Genomic DNA, 10607 nt, shown 5'->3' with positions numbered 1-10607 from the left:
TTTTCTTATACTAACGGAGCTTACGAGTTTTCTGTTGAGTTTTGTGTTGTGAAGTTTTCAAGTTTTTGGTAAAGATTCGACGGACTATGGAATAAGGAGTGGAAAGAGCCTAAGCTTGGGGATGCCCAAGGCACCCCAAGGTAATATTCAAGGACAACTAGGAGCCTAAGCTTGGGGATGCCCCGGAAGGCATCCCCTCTTTCGTCTTCGTTTATCGGTAACTTTACTTGGAGCTATATTTTTATTCACCACATGATATGTGTTTTGCTTGGAGCGTCATTTTATTTTCTTTTGTTTTGATTGATGTTTGAATAAAATACCAAGATATGAAATTATTAAATGTTAGAGAGTCTTCACATAGTTGCATAATTATTCGACTACTCATTGATCTTCACTTATATCTTTCGGAGTAGTTTGCCATTTGCTCTAGTGCTTCACTTATATTATTTTGAGAGTCTTTAGAAGGATGGTAGTTTGCTTTGGTTATGAAACTAGTCCTAATATGATGGGCAGCCAAGATTGGTATAATAAAAACTTTCATATAAAGTGCATTGAATACTATGAGAAGTTTGATTCCTTATGATTGTTTTGAGATATGAAGATGGTGATGTTAGAGTCATGCTAGTTGAGTAGTTGTGAATTTGAGAAATACTTGTTCTAAAGTTTGTGATTCCCGTAGCAGGCACATATGGTGAACCGTTATGTGATGAAGTCGGAGCATGATTTATTCATTGATTGTCTTCCTTATGAGTGGCGGTCGGGGACGAGCGATGGTCTTTTCCTACCAATCTATCCCCCTAGGAGCATGCGCGTAGTACTTCATTTTGATAACTAATAGATTTTTGCAATAAGTATGTGAGTTCTTTATGACTAATGTTGAGCCCATGGATTATACGCACTCTCACCCTTCCACCATTGCTAGCCTCTCTTGTGTCGTGCAACTTTCGCCGGTACCATACACCCACCACTACCTTCCTCAAAACAGCCACCATACCTACCTATTATGGCATTTCCATAGCCATTCAGAGATATATTGCCATGCAACTTTCCACCGTTCCGTTTATTATGACACACTCCATCATTGTCATATTGCTTTGCATGATCATGTAGTTGACATCGTATTTGTGGCAAAGCCACCGTTCATGATTTTCATACATGTCACTCTTGATTCATTGCACATCCCGGTACACCGCCGGAGGCACTCATATAGAGTCATATTTTGTTCTAAGTATCGAGTTGTAATTCTTGAGTTGTATGTAAATAAAAGTGTGATGATCATCATTATTAGAGCATTGTCCCAGTGAGGAAAGGATGATGGAGACTATGATTCCCGCACAAGTCGGGATGAGACTCCGGACGAAAAATATAAAAAAAGAGAAAAAAGAGGCCATAAAAAAGGAGAGAAGGCCCAAAAAACAAAAAACAAAAAAGAGAGAAAAAGAGAGAATTTGATCTGGGGTTCCTATTCTTGTCACCAGTCATGTGATCTGTACATCAACTATCGAGGACCCACTCATTTGCTTTGGGTTGATCATCCTGCAGATGAATTAGTGCAGCTTACGAACTCATATACTTCATCAGTGAAGAATATGACATCAATTTTATCAGATCAATTTCATCAAGCAATAAAACAGATAAAGCAGTATCAGGACGTGAGAAATGAGGATTCATTTCTTCATGATTAGCCTGCATCCTTTCAGGCATTTTCAGGTCTCCAGCAATTTCTTCAGACGTTTAAGCTCGTCTGGAGACCTGACCCTGCAGAAGAAATTAGTTCTTTTTCTTCACCACCCACATCTGAAGGGATGGCAAAGAGTTCATCACTCTGCGAGCTCCATACGAGAAAGGTGGCATAGAAGCCAGTCCACTTCGTTTCTCATAAGAGGGGTTAGGATAAGCATATGAATAAGCAGAGAAATTCTTCGAAGACTTATGAACATAATGGTTAGAAGAATAATGCTCATATTCATAGCCCTTAGCTCTTCCCTGCGAAACAGAGGTGTTAGCACGATGATGTTCATATGAGTACTTTGATCCTCTTGAGGAATTTGATCCACGTGAGGAATTTGGTCCGTATGAGGACTTGGATCTATATGAAGAATTTGGTCCATATGAAGAATTTGATCTGGGGTTCCTATTCTTCACAGGTGGTGTCATGATGACATTCACCTGAAGATTTTCAAGGCACCTTTTGGGAACCCAGATTTTCTTCATAGGGGAACCGTTCCTGTAGTTAGTGACAACATATCTGGCAAATACTTCACCACTCTGATTTTTGAACAGTTTATAGTTGGAGTCAAATGACTTGTACCCACCAAATAAGGACATAGTCTTGGAGCTCAAGGGATGCCACCGCGATCTTCTTCTCTTCCTCATAGTCATGCAAGCGGAAGATTTTGTCAACCTTCAATGCCCATGAAAGGTAATCTTCGGGATCATTGCTTCCGGTGAACTTGGGCCTGGTGAACTTAAGCTTGTCGTACATTGCTCTTCATTGTGTTGGGGTCGAGGATGATGACGTCCTTGATGCGGAGGATTGTCTCCCTCAACTTGCTCTTGTCTTGGAGGATTTTGATACGTCTCCAACGTATCTACAATTTTTGATTGTTCCATGCTATTATATTATCCATCTAGGATGTTTTATATGCTATTCTATATGATTTTTGGGACTAACCTATTAACCTAGAGCCCAGTGCCAGTTTCTGTTTTTCCCTTGTTTTTGAGTATGCAGAAAAGGAAAACCAAACGGAGTCCAATTGACCTGAAACTTGACGGAGATTATTTTTGGACCAAAAGAAGCCCACGGAGTATCGGAGATGGGCCAAAAGAGTCCCGAGGCACCCACGAGGGTGGGGGGCGTGCCCTACCCCCTGGGCGCGCCCCCTACATCATGGCCTCCTCGGGGACCCCCCTGACTTGTTCCTGACTCCAACACTTCTTATATATACCCAAACTTCCAGAAAGAAACCTAGATCGGGAGTTCCGCCGCCGCAAGCCTCTGTAGCCACCAAAAACCGATCTAGACCCGTTCTGGCACCCTGTCGGAGGGGGGAATTGTTGGGGAACGTTGCATAAAATAAAATTTTCCTACGTTCACCAAGATCAATCTATGAGTTCATCTAGCAACGAGAGAGAGAGAGAAGTGCATCTACATACCCTTGTAGATCGCGAGCGGAAGCGTTCAAGAGAACGAGGTTGAGGGAGTCGTACTCGTCGTGATCCAAATCACCAGAGATCCTAGCGCCGAACGGACGACACCTCCGCATTCAACACACGTATGGTCAGCGTGACGTCTCCTCCTTCTTGATCCAGCAAGGGGGAAGGAGAGGTTGATGAAGATCCAGTAGCACGACGGCGTGGTGGTGGATGCAGCAGGGATCCGGCAGGGCTTCGCCAAGCGTCTACGGGAGGGAGAGGTGTAGCAAAGGGGGAAGGGAGGCGCCAGGTGTCAGGGTGCGGCTGCCCTCCCACCCCCCTCTTTATATAGGGACCCCAGGCGGAGGGGGCGCCAGCCCTAGGAGATGGGATCTCCTAGGGAGGGCGACGGCTAAGGGGAAAACTTGCCCCCCAAGGCAAGTGGAGGCGCCCCCTCCCCTAGGGTTCCCAACCCTAGGCGCAGAGGGGGGCCCAAGGGGGGCGCACCAGCCCACCAGCGACTGGTTCCCCTCCCACTTCAGCCCATGGGGCCCTTCGGGATAGGTGGCCCCACCCGGTGGACCCCCGGGACCCTTCCGGTGGTCCCGGTACAATACGGGTGAACCCCGAAACTTTCCCGATGGCCGAAACTCGACTTCCCATATATAATTCTTTACCTCCGGACGTCCGAACAACTTTCGGTTTGCTGCATACTCATATCTCTACAACCCTAGCGTCACCGAACCTTAAGTGTGTAGACCCTACGGGTTCGGGAGACACGTAGACATGACCGAGATGGTTCTCCGGTCAATAACCAACAGCAGGAGCTGGATACCCATGTTGGCTCCCACATGCTCCTCGATGATCTCATCGGATGAACCACGATGTCGAGGATTCAAACAACCCCGTATACAATTCCCTTTGTCAATCGGTATGTTACTTGCCCGAGATTCGATCGTCGGTATCCCAATACCTCGTTCAATCTCGTTACCGGCAAGTCACTTTACTCGTACCGTAATGCATGATCCCGTGACCAGACACTTGGTCGCTTTGAGATCATTATGATGATGCATTACCGAGTGGGCCTAGAGATACCTCTCCGTCATACGGAGTGACAAATCCCAGTCTCGATCCGTGTCAACCCAACAGACACTTTCGGAGATACCCGTAGCATACCTTTATAGTCACCCAGTTACGTTGTGATGTTTGGTACACCCAAAGCACTCCTATGGTGTCCGGGAGTTACACGATCTCATGGTCTAAGGAAAAGATACTTGACATTGGAAAAGCTCTAGCAAACAAACTACATGATCTTGTGCTATGCTTAGGATTGGGTCTTGTCCGTCACATCATTCTCCTAATGATGTGATCCCGTTATCAATGACATCCAATGTCCATAGTCAGGAAACCATGACTATCTGTTGATCAATGAGCTAGTCAACTAGAGGCTCACTAGGGACATATTGTGGTCTATGTATTCACACGTGTATTACGATTTCGGGATAATACAATTATAGCATGAATAAAAGACAATTATCATGAACAAGGAAATATAATAGTAATCCTTTTATTATTGCCTCTAGGGCATATTTCCAACAGTCTCCCACTTGCACTAGAGTCAATAATCTAGTTACATTGTGATGAATCGAACACCCATAGAGTTCTGGTGGTGATCATGTTTTGCTCGCGGAAGAGGTTTAGTCAACAGATCTGCGACATTCAGATCCGTATGTACTTTGCAAATATCTATGTCTCCATCTTGAACATTTTCACGGATGGAGTTGAAGCGACGCTTGATGTGCCTAGTCTTCTTGTGAAACCTGGGCTCCTTGGCAAGGGCAATAGCTCCAGTGTTGTCACAGAAGAGAGTGATCGGCCCCGACGCATTGGGTATGGCTCGTAGGTCAGTGATGAACTCCTTCATCCATATTGCTTCATGTGCTGCCTCCGAGGCTGCCATGTACTCCGCTTCACATGTAGATCCTGCCACGACGCTCTGCTTGCAACTGCACCAGCTTACTGCTCCATGATTCAACATATACATGTATCCAGTTTGTGACTTAGAGTCATCCAGATCTGTGTCGAAGCTAGCATCGATGTAACCCTTTACGATGAGCTCTTCGTCACCTCCATAGACGAGAAACATGTCCTTTGTACTTTTCAGGTACTTCAGGATATTCTTGACCGCTGTCCAGTGTTCCTTGCCGGGATTACTTTGGTACCTTCCTACCAAACTTACGGCAAGGTTTACATCAGGTTTGGTACATAGCATGGCATACATAATAGATCCTATGGCTGAGGCATAGGGGATGACACTCATCTCTTCTTTATCTTCTGCCATGGTCGGCATTGAGCCGAACTCAATCTCACACCTTGCAATACAGGCAAGAACCCTTTCTTGGACTGATCCATATTGAACTTCTTCAATATCTTATCAAGGTATGTGCTTTGTGAAAGACCTATGAGGCGTCTCGATCTATCCCTATAGATCTTGATGCCTAATATGTAAGCAGCTTCTCCGAGGTCCTTCATTGAAAAACACTTATTCAAGTAGGCCTTAATGCTGTCCAAAAGTTCTATATCATTTCCCATCAAAAGTATGTCACCTACATATAATATGAGAAATGCTACAGAGCTCCCACTCACTTTCTTGTAAACGTAGGCTTCTCCATAAGTCTGCATAAACCCAAACGCTTTGATCATCTCATCAAAGCGAATGTTCCAACTCCGAGATGCTTGCACCAGCCCATAAATGGATCGCTGGAGCTTGCATACCTTGTTAGCATTCTTAGGATCGACAAAACCTTCCGGCTGCATCATATACAGTTCTTCCTTAAGATAGCCGTTAAGGAATGCCGTTTTGACGTCCATCTGCCATATCTCATAATCATAGTATGCGGCAATTGCTAACATGATTCGGACGGACTTCAGCTTCGCTACGGGAGAGGAAGTCTCATCGTAGTCAACCCCTTGAACTTGTCGATAACCCTTAGCAACAAGTCGAGCTTTATAGATGGTAATATTACCATCCGCGTCCGTCTTCTTCTTAAAGATCCATTTGTTTTCTATCGCTCGCCGATCATCGGGCAAGTCTGTCAAAGTCCATACTTTGTTTTCATACATGGATTCTATCTCGGATTGCATGGGTTCAAGCCATTTGTTGGAATCTGGGCCCGCCATCGCTTCTTCATAGTTTGAAGGTTCACTGTTGTCTAACAACATGATTTCCAGGACAGGGTTGCCATACCACTCTGGTGTGGAACGTGTCCTTGTGGACCTACGAAGTTCAGTAGCAACTTGATCCGAAGTACCTCGATCATCATCATTAAGTTCCTCTCCAGTCGGTGTAGGCACCACAGGAACATTTTCCTGAGCTGCACTACTTTCCGGTTCAAGAGGTAGTACTTCATCGAGTTCTACTTTCCTCCCACTTACTCCTTTCGAGAGAAACTCCTTTTCCAGAAAGGATCCGTTCTTGGCAACAAAGATCTTGCCTTCGGATCTACGGTAGAAGGTATACCCAATGTTTTCCTTAGGGTATCCTATGAAGACGCATTTTTTCGTCTTGGGTTCGAGCTTTTCAGGTTGAAGTTTCTTGACATAAGCATCGCATCCCCAAACTTTTAGAAACGACATCTTAGGTTTCTTCCCAAACCATAATTCATATGGTGTCGTCTCAACGGATTTAGACGGAGCCCTATTTAAAGTCAATGTAACTGTCTCTAGAGCGTATCCCCAAAATGATAGTAGTAAATCAGTAAGAGACATCATAGATCGCACCATATCCAATAGAGTGCGATTACGATGTTCGGACACACCGTTACACTGAGGTGTTCCAGGCGGCGTGAGTTGTGAAAAGATTCCACATTTCCTTAAGTGTGTACCAAATTCGTGACTTAAATATTCTCCTCCGCGATCTGATCGTAAGAACTTTATCTTTCGGTCACGTTGATTCTCTACCTCATTCTGAAATTCCTTGAACTTTTCAAAGGTCTCAGACTTGTGTTTCATCAAGTAGACATACCCATATCTACTTAAGTCATCAGTGAGAGTGAGAACATAACGATATCCTCCACGAGCCTCAAAGCTCATTGGACCGCACACATCAGTATGTATGATTTCCAATAAGTTGGTTGCTCGCTCCATTGTCCCGGAGAAAGGAGTCTTGGTCATTTTACCCATGAGGCATGGTTCGCATGTGTCAAATGATTCATAATCGAGAGACTCTAAAAGTCCATCAGCATGGAGCTTCTTCATGCGCTTGACACCAATGTGACCAAGGCGGTAGTGCCACAAGTATGTGGGACTATCATTATCAACTTTACATCTTTTGGTATTCACACTATGAATATGTGTAACATTACGTTCGAGATTCATCATGAATAAATCATTGACCATCGGGGCATGACCATAAAACATATCTCTCATATAAATAGAACAACCATTATTCTTGGATTTAAATGAGTAGCCATCTCGTATTAAACGAGATCCAGATACAATGTTCATGCTCAAACTTGGCACTAAATAACAATTATTGAGGTTTAAAACTAATCCCGTGGGTAAATGTAGAGGCAGCGTGCCGACGGTGATCACATCAACCTTGGAACCATTCCCGACGCGCATCGTCACCTCGTCCTTCGCCAGTCTTCGCTTATTCCGCAGCTCCTGCTGTGAGTTACAAATATGAGCAACAACACCGGTATCAAATACCCAGGAGTTACTACGAGTACTGGTAAGGTACACATCAATTACATGTATATCATATATACCTTTAGTGTTGCCGGCCTTCTTGTCCGCTAAGTATTTGGGGCAGTTCCGCTTCCAGTGACCCTTCCCTTTGCAATAAAACCACTCAGTCTCAGGCTTGGGTCCATTCTTTGACTTCTTCCCGGCAACTAGCTTACCGGGCGCGGCAACATCCTTGCCGTCCTTCTTGAAGTTCTTCTTACCCTTGCCTTTCTTGAACTTGGTGGTTTTATTGACCATCAACACTTGATGCTCTTTCTTGATATCTACCTCTGCCGACTTCAGCATTGAAAACACTTCAGGAATAGTTTTCACCATCCCCTGCATATTGTAGTTCATCACAAAGCTCTTGTAGCTTGGTGGGAGCGACTGAAGGATTCTGTCAATGACCGCCTCGTCCGGGAGGTTAATGTCCAGCTGGGACAGGCGGTTGTGCAACCCAGGCATTTTGAGTATGTGCTCACTGACAGAACTATTTTCCTCCATCTTACAACTATAGAACTTGTCGGAGACTTCATATCTCTCGACCAGGGCGTGAGCTTGGAAAACCATTTTCAGCTCCTCGAACATATCATATGCTCCGTGTTGCTCAAAACGCTTTTGAAGCCCCGGTTCTAAGCTGTAAAGCATGCCACACTGAACGAGGGAGTAATCATCAGCACGTGACTGCCAAGCATTCATAACGTCTTGGTTCTCTGGGATGGGTGCTTCACCTAGCGGTCCTTCTAGGACATATGCTTTCTTGGCAGCTATGAGGATGATCCTCAGGTTCCGGACCCAGTCCGTATAGTTGTTGACATCATCTTTCAGCTTGGTTTTCTCTAGGAACGCGTTGAAGTTCATGTTGACATGAGCGTTGGCCATTTGATCTACAAGACATTTTTGCAAAGATTATAGACTAAGTTCATGATAATTAAGTTCATCTAATCAAATTATTTAATGAACTCCCACTCAGATTTGACATCCCTCTAGTCATCTAAGTGTTACATGATCCGAGTCGACTAGGCCGTGTCCGATCACCACGTGAGACGGACTAGTCATCATCGGTGAACATCTCCATGTTGATCGTATCTTCCATACGACTCATGTTCGACCTTTTGGTCTCTGTGTTCCGAGGCCATGTCTGTACATGCTAGGCTCGTCAAGTTAACCTAAGTGTTTTTGCATGTGTAAAACTGTCTTACACCCGTTGTATGTGAACGTAGGAATCTATCACACTCGATCATCACGTGGTGCTTCAAAACGACGAACTTTAGCAACGGCGCATAGTTAGGGGGAACACTTTCTTGAAATTATTATGAGGGATCATCTTATTTACTACCGTCGTTCTAAGTAAACAAGATGCATAAACATAATAAACATCACATGCAATTAAATAGTAGTGACATGATATGGCCAATATCATATAGATCCTTTGATCTCCATCTTTGGGGCTCCATGATCATCTTCGTCACCCGCATGACACCATGATCTCCATCATCATGATCTCCATCATCGTGTCTCCATGAAGTTGCTCGCCAACTATTACTTCTACTACTATGGCTAACGGTTTAGCAATAAAGTAAAGTAATTACATGGCGTTAAATCATTGACACGCAGGTCATACAATAATTAAGACAACTCCTATGGCTCCTGCCGGTTGTCATACTCATCGACATGCAAGTCGTGATTCCTATTACAAGAACATGATCTCATACATCACAATATATCATTCATCATTCATCACAACTTTTGGCCATATCACATCACAAAGCAATTGCTGCAAAAACAAGTTAGACGTCCTCTAATTGTTGTTGCATCTTTTACGTGGCTGCAATAGGGTTCTAGCAAGAACGTTTTCTTACCTACGAATAACCACAACGTGATTTGTCAACTTCTATTTACCCTTCATAAGGACCCTTTTCATCGAATCCGCTCCAACTAAAGTGGGAGAGACAGACACCCGCTAGCCACCTTATGCAACCAGTGCATGTCAGTCGGTGGAACCTGTCTCACGTAAGCGTACGTGTAAGGTCGGTCTAGGCCACTTCATCCCACAATACCACTGAAGCAAAATAAGACTAGTAGTGGCAAGAAAGTTGACAACATCTACGCCCATAACAGATTTGTGTTCTACTCGTGCAATAGAGAACTACGCATAGACCTAGCTCATGATGCCACTGTTAGGGAACGTTGCATAAAATAAAAATTTTCCTACGTTCACCAAGATCAATCTATGAGTTCATCTAGCAACGAGATAGAGAAGTGCATCTACATACCCTTGTAGATCACGAGCGGAAGCGTTCAAGAGAACGAGGTTGAGGGAGTCGTACTCGTCGTGATCCAAATCACCGGAGATCCTAGCGCCAAACGGACCGCTCCTCCGCATTCAACACACGTACGGTCAGCGTGACGTCTCCTACTTGATCCAGCAAGGGGGAAGGATAGGTTGATGAAGATCCAACAGCACGACGGCGTGGTGGTGGATGCAGCAGGGATCCGGCAGGGCTTCGCCAAGCGTCTGCGGGAGGGAGCGGTGTAGCAAAGGGGGAAGGGAGGCGCCAGGTGTCAGGGTGCCGATGACCTCCCACCCTCCTCTTTATATAGGGAGCCCAGGGGAGGGGAGCCGACCCTAAGGGATGGGATCTCCTAGGGGGGGGGGCGGCAGCCAAGGGGAAAACTTGCCCCCCAAGGCAAGTGGAGGCGCCCCCTCCCCTAGGGTTCCCAACCCTAGGCGCAGAGGGGGG

This window comes from Triticum dicoccoides, chromosome 2B (assembly GCF_002162155.2).
Source record: "Triticum dicoccoides isolate Atlit2015 ecotype Zavitan chromosome 2B, WEW_v2.0, whole genome shotgun sequence".
NCBI lineage: Eukaryota > Viridiplantae > Streptophyta > Magnoliopsida > Poales > Poaceae > Triticum > Triticum dicoccoides.
The sequence above is the reverse complement of the archived record's forward strand: the minus strand, read 5'-3'. Positions refer to the sequence as shown.